A 14,055-nucleotide genomic window follows, 5' to 3' on the forward strand; every position below is an offset into this window, starting at 1 on the left:
TTTCCTCTGTCCCTCCCCCTGGCAATCCCCATATCTTCTCCCCTTTACCAGCCTCATTCTCTCATTCTCAGTCATTCACCAACCTACCCTTTATTTGCCTCCCATCTTCCGCTATATTTATTATTTAATTACTTCATTTTTACCCTACATTTCTCCATAGTAGGGACCAAAGCAGTTTACATTATTATCTTCCTTTTTATTTACACAATAACCCCTTGAGGTAGATTAGGCTGAAAGTATGTGACTGGTTCAAAATAACACAGTAAGCTTCCACAGCAAGATGGGGATTCGAAGTTGGGTCTCCTAGACCCTACTTTGAAGCTCTAACATACCACACTGGCTTTCATAGGGTGGCTGCTGTTGAAGTGTAGCAAGCAACCAGGCCTAGTTGAGTCATACAGGTCCAGTGGTATCAAATCACCCAGAGGTTGGATGGCTTCTGTTCTGGATGGCGTTGCACTCCCCCTAAAGGGACAGGTGCATAGCTTGGGGGACTGATCCTGAACATGGATGTCCTGTTGGATAAACAACTGGCAGCAGGGGCCAGTGGTGTCTTTCACCAGCTTTGGAGTGTGAGCCAACTGCAGCTCTTCCTGGGCAGGAAAGATCTTGTTTGCTTGCCCTGGATACATGTATATTAGATTACTGCCATGTGCTCTATGTGGGGCAGCATCCAGACCATCCAGAAACTGCAACTGCTACAGAATGCTGTGGCCAGAATGTCGACTGGTGTGGACTGTAGGGACTATCTCTTACTTTAGGGAAGATCTGAGATTGGAAAGTATGCAATGCATCAGGAGAGATGCTTGGAAGTTCTTAGCATGCAAGTCCCCTTCACCCATTACTTGCATAAGGATTTTGGGGGAAAGGGAAGAATACTTATAGGATATAATTTTCTTCAGTAGTGGTACACCATCCTCTTCCTGATTAAATGCTAAATTTCCCTCTCAATAATACAAGGTAAACAACATTTTATGGTTTGTACAATTTGGAGGGGGGGTTGCCTTCACTGGGCAGTTAGCTGTGAGGTTCCCTGAAATAAATTTGGTTTTAAAGTGCTGTTATCTATAAGCACAGTATATATTTTATTCATCAATTTATCTTTATTGTGATGCAGCTGTTACCAAATTGTTTTATCAGCTGCTTAGTATTCTATTATTTCCTGTTATAAAAATGGAAGGCGGTTTGATACGGGCTTCTGCCTATCGTGGAAAGGGAATTTTTATTGCATGATTACAGATGATAAAATTAACCTTTTTACTCTCATTTTAAACTATACAGACATCAAATTCCCTGAGAAAAATGAGCTCATTTTAAATTAATATTGCTTGCATCTAGTAATGACCATCACATTTTTTTAAAATATAAAGGCTACCCACATTTGGCCTGGAATTCCACAATTGGACCAGAAGGTGAAACTTCCTATCCTAGCATTTGGCAATTTGTCCACAGATGATTTATTTGTTCTGTTATGCCAAATGCTCTATTTACAACAAATGGCTAACTATATTTTAACGTGAGTTCTGGTCAGCGTTTACGGAGGTTGCGTTTGAACTTGGAAGTCCAGTAATGGTGAACTTGGAAGTCCACACAGGTGTTTTTCTTAAACCAATAATCTTTTTACTGAAGGATTTCAATATCAAGCATACAAAAACATCAGTCTCTCAATTCACGAGCATACAAATTTCCTTTAGTGTTACAGAAAGAATACAAAATAGTTTCTTAGTTACTTGGAAGGAGGGAGGTAGCTAGTTCGATTTATACTCACCTGTTCTAGAAGTCTTGTCTGTTGCAATGGGAATGGGGTAGAAATGATACCTAGGGGTTTAATCTAAATCACACCTGCTAGAACCAGCCAGCAGAATGTGGACCTCATTGGCTGCAGTCCAAGAGATCTTAAAAGTAGACAAAAGGGTTGTTGGACAGGAAGCTGGGCCTTAGGGGAGGTAAAGAATATAGAGGTTGTAGAGAGGGAAAGTGGCTAGCAAAGACCTTGGGTTTGAGTCTTTACTTTTATAGTTGATTCTCCAGGTGGGTGGCACCTTGCCAGCTCATAGTCCCACCTTTCTACAGATCCATCCCATAAACTCTCCTGATTGGTGCATGTGAAAAGGGGCTGGTACTCCTATGGGAGGGCAAATATTTGAAATACTATCCTCTATCTCATGGAATGACATTTGGCTAGGTGTGAAGTCTTATCTTCCTGTTGCTCCTTTGAAGTACAGATGAAGCTGTCTTTCCCAGGCACACAGGATGTAGTAAACAGGATGCTGTTATACAAATCCAGATGTAGTCCTTGTCTCCATGACATCTCGTATCTCCAGCAATGGGGGATCTTCTCCTCTGAGTTGTTGTTTTCTGATCACAATGGCAAACCATGTGCCTCTTGTTCCCACAATGCCTTGCTAGCTGAATGTGTGCAAGCTACAGAACGCAGGCAGGCTTTTCCTATGTGAACTCTGTCTCACAATAGGTGATGCAAACAGCTTTCTTTGGCTCATGGTATACAAATGAATGTGCACAGTCCATGTGTGTTGCTTGTGTATCAGATATAAAAACATAAATCAGTCTGTTTCTTAACAGTTCATTCGTTCATTCATTCAAGACATTCTGCTACCATTCCATACAAATAGAGTCCCCTGGGGGGCAAACATCAAAACATTTTAAAATTACAATATTTAAAACATTAAAACAGCATGTAAAATATATATAAAAATGTCTAAAACATTCAATAAAAGCATGTAAACTAAACACACAATACACATAACACAACCGATAACAGGGCCAGTAAAAGTCACTGGGGTATGCCAAACACAACAAAGAAGTCTTCACTCACTAGAAGAAGACAATAATAGAGGGAGACAGACAATTATCCCTGGAGAAGGGAGTTCCAGCCTTGGTGTCATGGCAGAGAAGGCCCTTTCTCAGGTTGCCATCTGTCTAGTCTCAGCCAGCAGGGGCACCCAAAGCAGGGCCTCCAAAGATGACCAGTGTGGATGAGTAGGCTTACATAGGAGAAGGTTGTCCTTATGGTATGCTGGCTTTAAAGGTCAATACAAGCACCTTGAATTGAGCCTTTGGGGTAGGGCGGGATATAAATTCAAATATAAATAAATAAATAAAAATTGAGCCTGAAAGCAAATTAGGAGTCAGTATAGATGGAACATCCTGCCACCCTAGCAGTTCGAAAGCCAGAAATTGCAAGTAGATAAATAGGTACCACTTTGGTGGGAAGGTAACAGCATTTCGTGTGCCTCGGCATTTAGTCATGCCGGCAGAGGTCATTTCGGGGGGGAACGCGGGGGAACGCGGGGGAATGCAGTTCCCCCGGGTGAGGTGCAGGGGGTGGGGCACATGATGAAGCCCCGCCCCCTGCTTCCGGCTGCCCCGCTTCCAGCCCTCATTCAGCCAGGAGGAGGCAGGAGAAGAGGGAGGGTAAGCTGCTTCCTCCCCGCCTCTCCCCACCCATGCCTGCTTGGGGCCAGGGAGGGCCTTGGTGGGGCTTCCTCGCACTCCCGCTGGCCTTGCAGGTCCACTGCCGGGCCCCTGATGTCAGGGGGTGTGGCATATGCTAATGAGTTATGCTAATGAGTTCCCCTAGCTCTTTTTCTACGAAATGACCCCTGCATGCCGGCCACATGACCAATATCGAAGTCTTTGGACATCGCTGGCTCTTCAGCTTGGAAACGGAGATGAGCACTGCACCCTAGAGTTGGATTCAGCTGGCTTTCGAGCAAGGAATCCACCAGGATAAAGAAAAAGTTGCCATATGTGTTGGGCTTGGAACACAGACAAGTTGCATTTCCAAATGGCACCATATGTACAACACTACATGTACAACTTCTATGGAATTACAGGAGTGAAGTTGCCAGGAACTGATACACCAGAGCTGCTTATGGAGCTATTCTTCTGAAGTAAGCTCATGCCCAACCATCTTTTCCAAAAGGCTTTCCCATGGAAAAGGATGCTAGCGTGTTTCTTTGTTGCAGTATCCCCTTACACAATAGCTGACAGCTCTTTACCCATCTGTTAAAACGTGTATTATATTCTGGAACTAGATACAAGCTAGCACTTCCTGGGCACCAAGAACTGCTAGCATATGAAAAGAATCTATGCAAGAATAAAGGGATAGACTGATTGCATCTCTGTATATGGCATCAATATTTCAAGCATGTAATCAGCTTTTTAAAATATAGCTCTTCAAGGATTGATAAGGAAAACCCAAGGAAATAAATAAGACTAGATAATAAAAAGGATATCACCATCTTCAGATTACTTTGGGTTTTGTTGTTATTATATGAATTTTAAACAGGAATTATGTTGGAGCTATAGTCATTCATTTACAGGTCAAAAATTGCCATGGTATGCTTATGGAAGCAATGGGTTGGATCTTGTGGTCCTATAGTGGAATGCACTGATGGTCATGGATACTTTCCACATTCTTTCCCCCCTAGCAGTCCCATCTGACCCAGAGAAAACTGATTCCAATGTTGTGAGACCCATGTGGACTAATAACCACATGGATTGGGGACTGAAGTGGGGTGGTGAAGGGGGGGAATACACCTCTACTCACTCTTTTCGGTCTGGTCCAGCTGATGGAAGAGGGAGGGGATAGTGATTTTGTCCCTCACCCAAACCAATGTGGCAATTAGTTCACATTATTGTGACTCTCTTAGGATCAGACGGGATGGCTGCATGGACTGGAAATTGGGAAAGATTGCTGATTCTTGGAGTCACTGACTTATATAAAACAACATATCTGGACATCTGTCATGGCTCTTAGACAATTAAACCGAACTAAGATGGTAAGATTTGTTTTGCTTCCTCCATTTCTTCCAAAATTTCTGTATCCACAGACTTGGAGATTGGTACCCCACTGAAAAGATGGGGGTGGGTGGGTGGACTGCACCCTATGCAGAGTTACTCCAGCCGACGAAGCCTATTGAAATCAATGGGTTTATGCATGAGTAACTGCACATAAGATTGCCCTGCAAAACAACTGTTGATTTTTCCTAAAACCTCGGTCAATTTGTCCATATTTTGTAGCTCCTCTTTTTCATTAACTCCCCCAGCTTTAAAGACAAGATGATACACAAAGAAAACCAACTCAAAATAATAATTAATGTTGGTAAAATTTTATACCATCAAATTCTATTTTCAAGTGAGGAAATGCACACAAAGCTGGAAGAGAGCTTGTTCCCTGACCCCAAATTCATTCTGTGTTGCTATAGCATCACCCCTGAGAAAAACGGGACTGGCTCTTTTCCTCTCCTCAGTCCTGGTCAATGGGCTTTTGTCAGCTGTTGAATTATAGCATTAAAATTTAAATACTACAGATTTAATGGCGGATTATTATGACACCCTCACACATTCTTTCTGTTGCCACCGGTAACAAAACTAAGGAATGAGCAAGAGACATGAAAACAAGAACCTGTCCCTTGAAACCATGCTGGAGCGACTATCATGTCTGGGAACAAGGAGAAAGTCTCCAACTTTGATTATTTTTGCTTCTCTACATAAGGAGACACAAAGCAGCACGGATCACAAACTCTTTCAAGTGAGTGAACGCTACAAACAATTGTACCTCCCCTCCCCCACCATGAATATTATTTCCTTGAAAGCTAATTCCTTATGTCTTCATGAATGGAAAGCTTTTGCCTGCATACTCTTCCACGGGATACACACACTAATTAGAATATTCACATTAATTAAATGACAAAGAGAGGGACTGCTTCTCCTGGTAGATGGAATGGTGAGGTTGTATCTTTGGGAGAGGGAAGAACACAAGGAGACAGGAGCAATTTTCTGTACAGGAAGAATCATACCACAGGAGAACTGAAAACCAACAAGTCGGATCCTATGCCTGGCATTCCATTCTCGGAATGCCTTGGGCACGGCATACGGGCCCCAGTGCCAGCACCATGTGATAACTCATGATTTTGTGCCAGCACTAGTCACCGGGTTAAGTGCTAGTGATGGCAGCCTCTGTCTCTGGCACTGCACCAGAAAGAGGCTCCTGTGGGGCAACATTCCTGCATTTTTACAGAATAAAGACCCCAGTGCATACATTATGACAGCCATGCAAAGGATATGTTTCTGGGGCGGGGGAGTACGGTCTACAGACACAGCATTCTTCAGTGCAGTGGAGAGACAGACCCACAAGTGCCACAGAAAAATCTTTAGTGAAAAGAAAGCAATGTACTCCTCAAGCAAGCAAAGAAACCAGATTTTGAAACTGTATTGAAGTTATAAACCAAATTCAGAATGGCACTAAGTCAAACTATTTAAAATGATTTTGTTATTTGAAGACTTAATCTGAAGGCTCTTCCGTTCAGCCATTTTTAGTTGCTTTTCAGTCTTCTAAACAGTTATAATGACATAATTTGGCAAAAGCTCCAAGAAAGAACAATAACACATTTCTAATTTTCTGCTGAAACGAAGGGGCTCCACACATAAGGAGACAAAGGGCTTTATGGTGACATTCTTACATTGCATTGACACTTTTATCTCTTATATTCTAATCAAGTGTGGGCTGATCTGTGGATACCTAAATACAGTACTACAAACTTGGGTGATCCACCAGGTTTGCAAAAAGAAAAAGAAAAAAAACCTTGAAAACGTGAACAAATACATTGGGTGGTTTAAATCCCCACCGAGAGTATTATTTGTGAATGCACAGACAAAGGACTTATCTTTGTTCTGAAGAGCTGGCACCAGCAGTGTCCAGGGGCCACTCCAGGCCCATATATGGCAGCAGCAAAGTGCAGGCCACCACGGGCACTGCAGCCAGGCCAAGACAGCTGTGGAGGCGTGGAGCACAACAGGCTCAGCAATGGGGGCAAGGATGGGATTCCCTGCCATGAGGCTCATGGTCCCCCACTTGTACTTAATAAATTACCATAAGGATTAATGGAACAATGTGTGTGAAGTATGTTAAGGAGTTTGAAAAGTGCAGATTGATATATCATCAGAATGGATATTGCTGTTGGCATTGCATTTATTCACAGCTGAATTTTTTTAAAGCATCTCAGTTTCTCTTGTTCATATTGCAAAGTTTTGCAATAAAATACAACCATTTTAAAATGTAGTTTAGGAGTGTCATGATCTGTGTAGGACTGGGAGACAAGGCCTAGTGAGGCCTAGGCCCAGGAGTAGGGTTGCCAAACCCCCTGGTTTGCCAGGGGTCCCCCGTTTTTTTGGGGGGGGTTCTACCCGCTGCCGGCCAGATGGCCAGCGGGGGAAGCCCCACCCCCAACACCCACAGCCACCCCTCTCTCTCCCTTTAAGTGTGTGGAACCCGTGTTTCCTCCCAAGCCCAATCTCCGCTTGAGATCAGGCTTGCAGGGAAATGCCAGCTTTGTGCACTTAAAAGGGAAACGCGGCTGCTCTTAAAGGGGAAACACCGGCTCCTGCACTTAAAAGGGAAACGCCGGCTCCTTTAAGTGCAGAAAACTGCCGTTTCTGGAGATCGGGCACGCGGGTGGGTGGGGGGGGCGGCGGACGTCCCCAACGTGACGTCATCACGTTGGGGATGCCCCGCCCCCTCCAGGAACACCCCCAAAGTCCCCCGCTGGGGGTAGAAGATGGACTTGGCAACCCTACCCAGGAGACCTGTGTGGGTGTGGAAAGCAGACATAGCCTACAATCCCCACAATGCTTGGCACTGGTTGTAACCAATCAGTGTCCAGGGATTGTATGAGGGAATTGTTACTTAAACTTAGTGGGCTGTGGAACTACATTCTTTTCTCTCACAGAGTTAAGCTGAGAGGACAGTCTGGTCTGAGAGAAAGATCCCTCACTTGGGACAGAGTGAGTACAGGCACAGGCCTTGAATAATAACCATTTAAGAGAAATAGGTAGCCGCATTAGATTTGTTTTATTTACCTTTAGACACTGTTATATATTAAGCACCTTGTCTTGTTTTTCCTTGCCCCATTACTGTATTATTAAACCATTAACGTTCTCTGCCTGGACATCATGCCTATATTTCTCGGCTTAAAAGGGGCATTTTTGGCTGGGCTTGGGAGGGTACTCTGGGCCTTCCCAAGGGACCCTAAGTCCAGAGTGGTGGCAGAGGAAGGTGGCAACCCACGGGGTAGCATGACAAGGAGATAAGGGAAATCTAGTATTATCCATTATAGAAACCACTCTGGAAATGTAAAATGGCTAGTCTATCAACCATAACCACAGAAGTAAGTCTTCATTGGCTAACCTCACCTTACCTGAAGTCAATCTGATGTGGACCTACATAGATCCTGGCTCCCCTCCCCCAGTCAAATTCAAGCAGCCATTCTGAGGTCATTATAATAAGGAAACATTCATTTGGATGTAGGAGACTGTGATGGACTGCACAGAAAAGCAGGGTTTTTTTAAAAAAAATGCTGCTTGTATCAGGGAGATAAGGAGTTCAAGAGTTAATCTACCCTAGAGAGAAAAGCTCATGGGACTGGCTGCTCTACTGGCTCTCTGACTGACCCACATCAACTGAGAGAGGAAATAAAACAGCTGATCTGGAGAAAAAAGAGGTCCTTTGCTGTTTGGTTTTTTGGTTGTGAGAGGGAAGAGACATTTGGGAGTCAGTGTTTTCTGACAGGCACTAGTCAGATAAGTACTTCTACAGAAAGAAGAAGAGAAACCCCATTGTCTAAATATATTAAAACTGCTTTGAGGGAGAACTTGAGTTCTCAGTCAGAAAAACTACAGAACAGCCTTATACAGACAAAGGATACTGGAGAAAGGATTTGACAGAAGGTCTAGGTGGTTAGAGAGAACTCCCATACAAACCAAATAGCAAAAGGAGTTATTGCTTTTTAAGGACAAGGAGAATAACTTCCTGCCAGTGAAAGGGATTGGGAAGACAACCCTGGTCTGTGATAAAGCACTAAGACAAAGCTATTCTCTAAGATTCAGGATTCTGTGCAACAGCTGAGATATATAATAAGCAAAAACTTCTCACTGAAAAGAACTTGAAATCCAGAAATTAAACTTCAACAACACTCTCTTGTATGTTCAAAAGCCTCAATTCCAAATACACTCTCTTGAATGTTCTAAGAATTCAACTCTGTATATATTAGAAAGTTTTTACCTCCTCAGTCTCAAAACCTTGACTATTCCATTTATACATATATTCCCTGCCTGTTTAATAAAATCTTTATTCTGTTTTGGAAAGTTAGTAAAGGTAAAGGTTTCCCTTGCTTGAAAGTCAGTCGAATCCGACTCTAGGGTCATCTCCGTTTCCAAGCCAAAGAGCCAGCGCTGTCCAAAGACTTCTCCGTGGTTTCACAAGGGTTTAAAACAAACTGGACAGCTCCTGTATTTTCAATAGAGTTCCTGAGTAGAGATGTGCATTCGGCTCAACTGAGACAGGGGCTCATCACAGAGACATTAGTCACATCGTGCCCTTTAATTTGATGTATACTCAGCTGTATTTTAATCATCGCTAGCATAATTTTTTCAATTTCATATTTACAGAAGCTCCTGTTCTGCTAAATGCTTGATGATATGCAGCATTCACACTCATAAATTGCGTGACCATTTGCATAAAATGATGAATGGCAAGGTTTACCTCATGTGCACTGGAAAACAAGAGTGAACTCATAAATAATTTTTTTGTTAAAAAAAGGAACTGCTGAGCTAAATCAGAGGCATAATTGTTTATATGGTTGATTTTTCTCAACCAGAAGTGATGAGTGAATTTCCATGACACACATGTAAACACTACCTACTTCATCTGTTGTCAGTTTTTTTAGGGGATACTGCTAGGTTGAAAGAACACTATTCTTCATGAAACAAAACAGAATGCCATGGGGAATAATAAAATCATGTACCTGGTTGACCTCAGGTAAATTTTTCTGCCGAGAAGGAGGAATTTCCATGTCTCCTCTAGAGAGTTTTCTTCTTTTCATCTCGTTTGCTTTTGAAGAATTCATTTTTATAGATGACTCCTACAATGGGGAAAAGAAATATTAGATTATATTCAGATACACAAATCAAACTTTCAAGTGTTTATACTGAAAATCTAGATTACCAGATTTTATGAACTACAGTTTAGATGCCATCATGGAAAATGGCTGCCTTTTTAAGGAATTGCTATGGATGGTGATGATGTTTTCAGTGAAAAAGTTATGCTGTATCTGGAAATCGAGGTTACCAAGGTTTAGCTTCCACACCTGCCTGCAAAAAAGATGAACTTTCCGTTTGCAAAATTGCTGAATCAGTGTTTAATGCTTACTCTTGTACAGTGGAACAAACCTTTATTTTTGTACAGAATTGATTTTTAGGGTAGCAAATTATCAAAACAAACTGCTTTTTAATATAACTGTCCTTGAAGACGATCCAGAAGCTATTGTTGGTATAGAATGCTACAGCCAGAATGTTGACGAGAGAGGGTCATAGGGACCATATTACTCTAGCCTTGTGTCCAATTTGCTTCTGGGCTCAATTCAAGGTCCTGGTATTGACCTTTTAAGCCCTGTATGGCCTGAGACCAACATACCTTAAGGACTGTCTTCTCCCATACAAACCTACTTGCTCATACCGATCATCCTCAGACACCTTGCTTCAGATGCCCCTGCCATCTGAGGCCAGCTGGGTCACACAAACCGAGAAAGGGCCTCATCTGTTGTGGCACCAAAATTTTGGAACTCTATCCCCAGGGAGATTTGTCTGTCTTCCTCTATCGGTCTCTTTTGCCAGCAAGTAAAGACTTTTTGTTTTCGTTTTTAGTGTTGTTTATTTATGTGTTTTTAATTGAATTTTATAATTTCAACCGTATTTTTAATTGTTTAAATGTTTTTATGTTTGCCACCTTATGAACCCTGACTGGATGGAAAGGCAGCATTAAAATGTTTTAAATAAAACAAATATTTCTGTGACTTTATTCCATCTAGAATTCTGAAACACCTCAAGTAAAGGTAGCAGAAAACATCATTTTAAGGGTATTCATAGTTTTATTTTTATGATTGAAACACTGGCATGTGGAGGCTTCTACTGTGACAGCACTTGCTAGCAGAAACTTTCAAGTATTCAGTATGGCAAAAATCCTTACACAAGGCCATGGGGTTAATTGCAGCCCCCTTCATTACCTTATGCAGAGCCCCTTGGAAAATTCCAAATGTCTATTGTTACCTTTTCCTACCTCTTTATGGGAACATGAAAAACCATCCTTTATCAAAGTGTACTGAGAGAATGGTAGACCCTACAGCACAGTTTATTCTCATGCTGCCAAGTTATTGATATACACTATGATATGCAGCTTAACTATATCTGCCATTCCAGGAATGAGAGCAAAGCTGGCAGGGTGAAGAGAAGTAGCACAGGTGCCTCCTATGTGAGCCAGAGCATCTCACCTATTGCTGTGGGAAGGACCCACCTTGCTGCAACTCTTGCTCCAGAAATATAACATAAAAAGATAGTATAAGGCCCTCACAAAGCAGATAAGAGAATGTCTATGACATCTGCATTGCTCTTCTGCTTGGATTCACAGATATATGGTGGAGCTGGCACTGTTTTTCCAGACTGTTGTAGCCAGCCAGCCAGCCAACTATGTTGCATGCCCACTGCATCTGAGTCTCCCTAACTGTATCAATTACTGAGAGTAGGGATGGGCATGAACTGGCTCATGGGCCTTTGTGACAAATTTTGCCTGGTTCATGGTTTGCAAACTGGTGATCCACTGCTCAGCTGTTTGGTTTAAATGGCTTAGAGCTATTTAAATCTATTTTCTGCTCCCTGCAAAAACCAGCCAGGAGCAGAAAGCAGGGGTTACAAACTCATACGAACCAATTCAGTTCACAAACCAACATCCCGGTTTGTATAGGTTCATGGTTCAGTTTGTGGTTCAGCCATGAACCACCAACCATAATGCAAAAATGTGATTTATGGCCATCCCTAGCTGGGAGAGTGCTGTTGCCATGGAACTGAGAGAGGAGAAGCAGAGATAATGGGGAAAAAACTGAAAAAAAAACACAAAGAGACACAGAGTCCAAAGGAAGAGAAGAAGGAACTAAACAAAGTGGGTAAAAACGTACAGATGAATTGGAAGGGGGTAATAGAGTTATGGAGATGGATATGGACTAAGAAAGAATAGAGAGGTTATTGAAAAGTAGGTGGCCCATGGAGTAATCGGAGTTATATTTCTGGTATAGGACATGGAAAACTTAGAAATGGAATTGTTAACAGCTACTTATGTCCACAGTATCCAGTCACACATATAGATGATGGCCAGTCCTGGTCATCATCCATATGTGTGACTGGATATTGTGGACCCACTTAAAGAGCAAATTGACAAATATGTACAAAAGAAAATGAAAATTTCAAACCACACAATTTTTATACTGCAGGCACGTCTTTCTATTTCTGTAAAATCAACCATAATTTTTTGTACAAAGCTTCTGCAGCTATTTTTAACATACTTTCCACATTAGTTTTTAAATGTCTAATTTCCTGAAAATGCTTTTTTGAGCAAGATACCTTCCAACATCTCTCTCTTGCTGAACCAGTCATAGGAATCTTACACTTCTTTAAAGATCGTTGAAAGTCAAAATGGCAACACTTTTATTGTGATATAAAATTTCTTATTTTAAAAATCAGTTTGTATTAAGAACGAACTAAAAATAATCTTCCTATATTATTTAAAGGAAAGGGAATGCTAAACATGGGAATAAGCACACTGAGGAAGTACATTATAGAACAGGATCTTTACCTATGATCTCTGCTTCTGGCTTTTCATCCAAAGGAGAGAACTGTTACTCTTGCATAAAGACATGGGGTGTGTGTGGAAATGACTACTCCACGTTTTCCATAAACGAACACAGCCAAATGCTGCATGTGTGTACTGCCTTCATGCCAGCAGGTCATGTTGGCAGCAGAGATCAGTGTGCTGGCATAAGTCCTCAGTCAGTCAGGGATGCAAAGTAGGTTGGAGGCAAACCATTTGCTTCTTTTCTTGAAAGACTACATGGGGATGGGCAGCAATTATTCTTGGGAGACAGACATGTGACCCTTAAAGCCATGTAGTTCACAATGAGCACCTTAAATTAAATCTGGGAACAAATCAGGCTGTGCAGTTGGAACAGTATAACATCTTTCTGGCGAGTTATCATAATGACACTTATAGCCATATTCTGCACCAACTGAATTCCCAAACTGTCTTCCAGGGGAGTGCCATACAGAACATATTATAGTACTCTGATGTGAATATTACCATGGCCTGTGCCACTGGGGCCAGATAAACTCAAACTAGCTATTGCTGGTAAAAGTCATTCCAGGCAACTGCCAACACCTGTTTGCCTAATGATAATGTGGAGTCCAGAAGCACCTTCAGACCAGACCTGGGCCTCCTATTTGATAAACAGGTGACAGTATCAGCCAGGGGTGCCTTTCAGCATCTGGTGAGCCAGGTGTGGGCCTTCCTGGGCAGAAAAGATCTTGGAGCTGTGGTACATGCCCTGGTAACATCTAGATTATATTACCGCAGTGCAATGTAATGTAATGCAAGGACTACAGAAGCTACAGTTGGTACAGAATACTACAGCCAGAATATTGACTGGAGTGCCCAAATTGGCCTCTAGACTGCTTTCAACCTTACTTTATATAGATTTTTTATTTATACTGAGGCTGGATGGTTACAAGCAGGGCTATTTTTGGGCAGGAACGCACAGGAATGGAGTTCCGGCTGTCTCCTGAGTTGGCCACACCCAGCAGGAACTCATTAGCATAATAGGCCACACCCAACAGCAGAAACTCATTAGGATTGGCTACAGTAGGCGTGTGTGGCCTAACATGCAAAGGAGTCCCTGCTACAAAAAAAGGCCCTGGGTTTTGACAACAAACAAGGTAAACAATAAGAAGCAAAAGGTGGGTGTAGCTGGATGACCACACTTCTGGCAACACGGGGCTGCAGCCTAATATGCTAATGAGCAGTGGTGTCAGGGTGTGGCCTAATATGCTAATGAGTTTCAGCTGTTGGGTGTGGCCTATTATGCTAATGAGTTCCTGCTGGGCTTTTTCTACAAAAAAAAAAGCCCTGGTTACAACAGAGCAGACTTTAACTGA

Source organism: Gekko japonicus, unplaced genomic scaffold (genome assembly GCF_001447785.1).
Source record: "Gekko japonicus isolate JY-2015 unplaced genomic scaffold, Gekko_japonicus_V1.1 scaffold3656, whole genome shotgun sequence".
Taxonomy (NCBI): Eukaryota; Metazoa; Chordata; class Lepidosauria; order Squamata; family Gekkonidae; genus Gekko; species Gekko japonicus.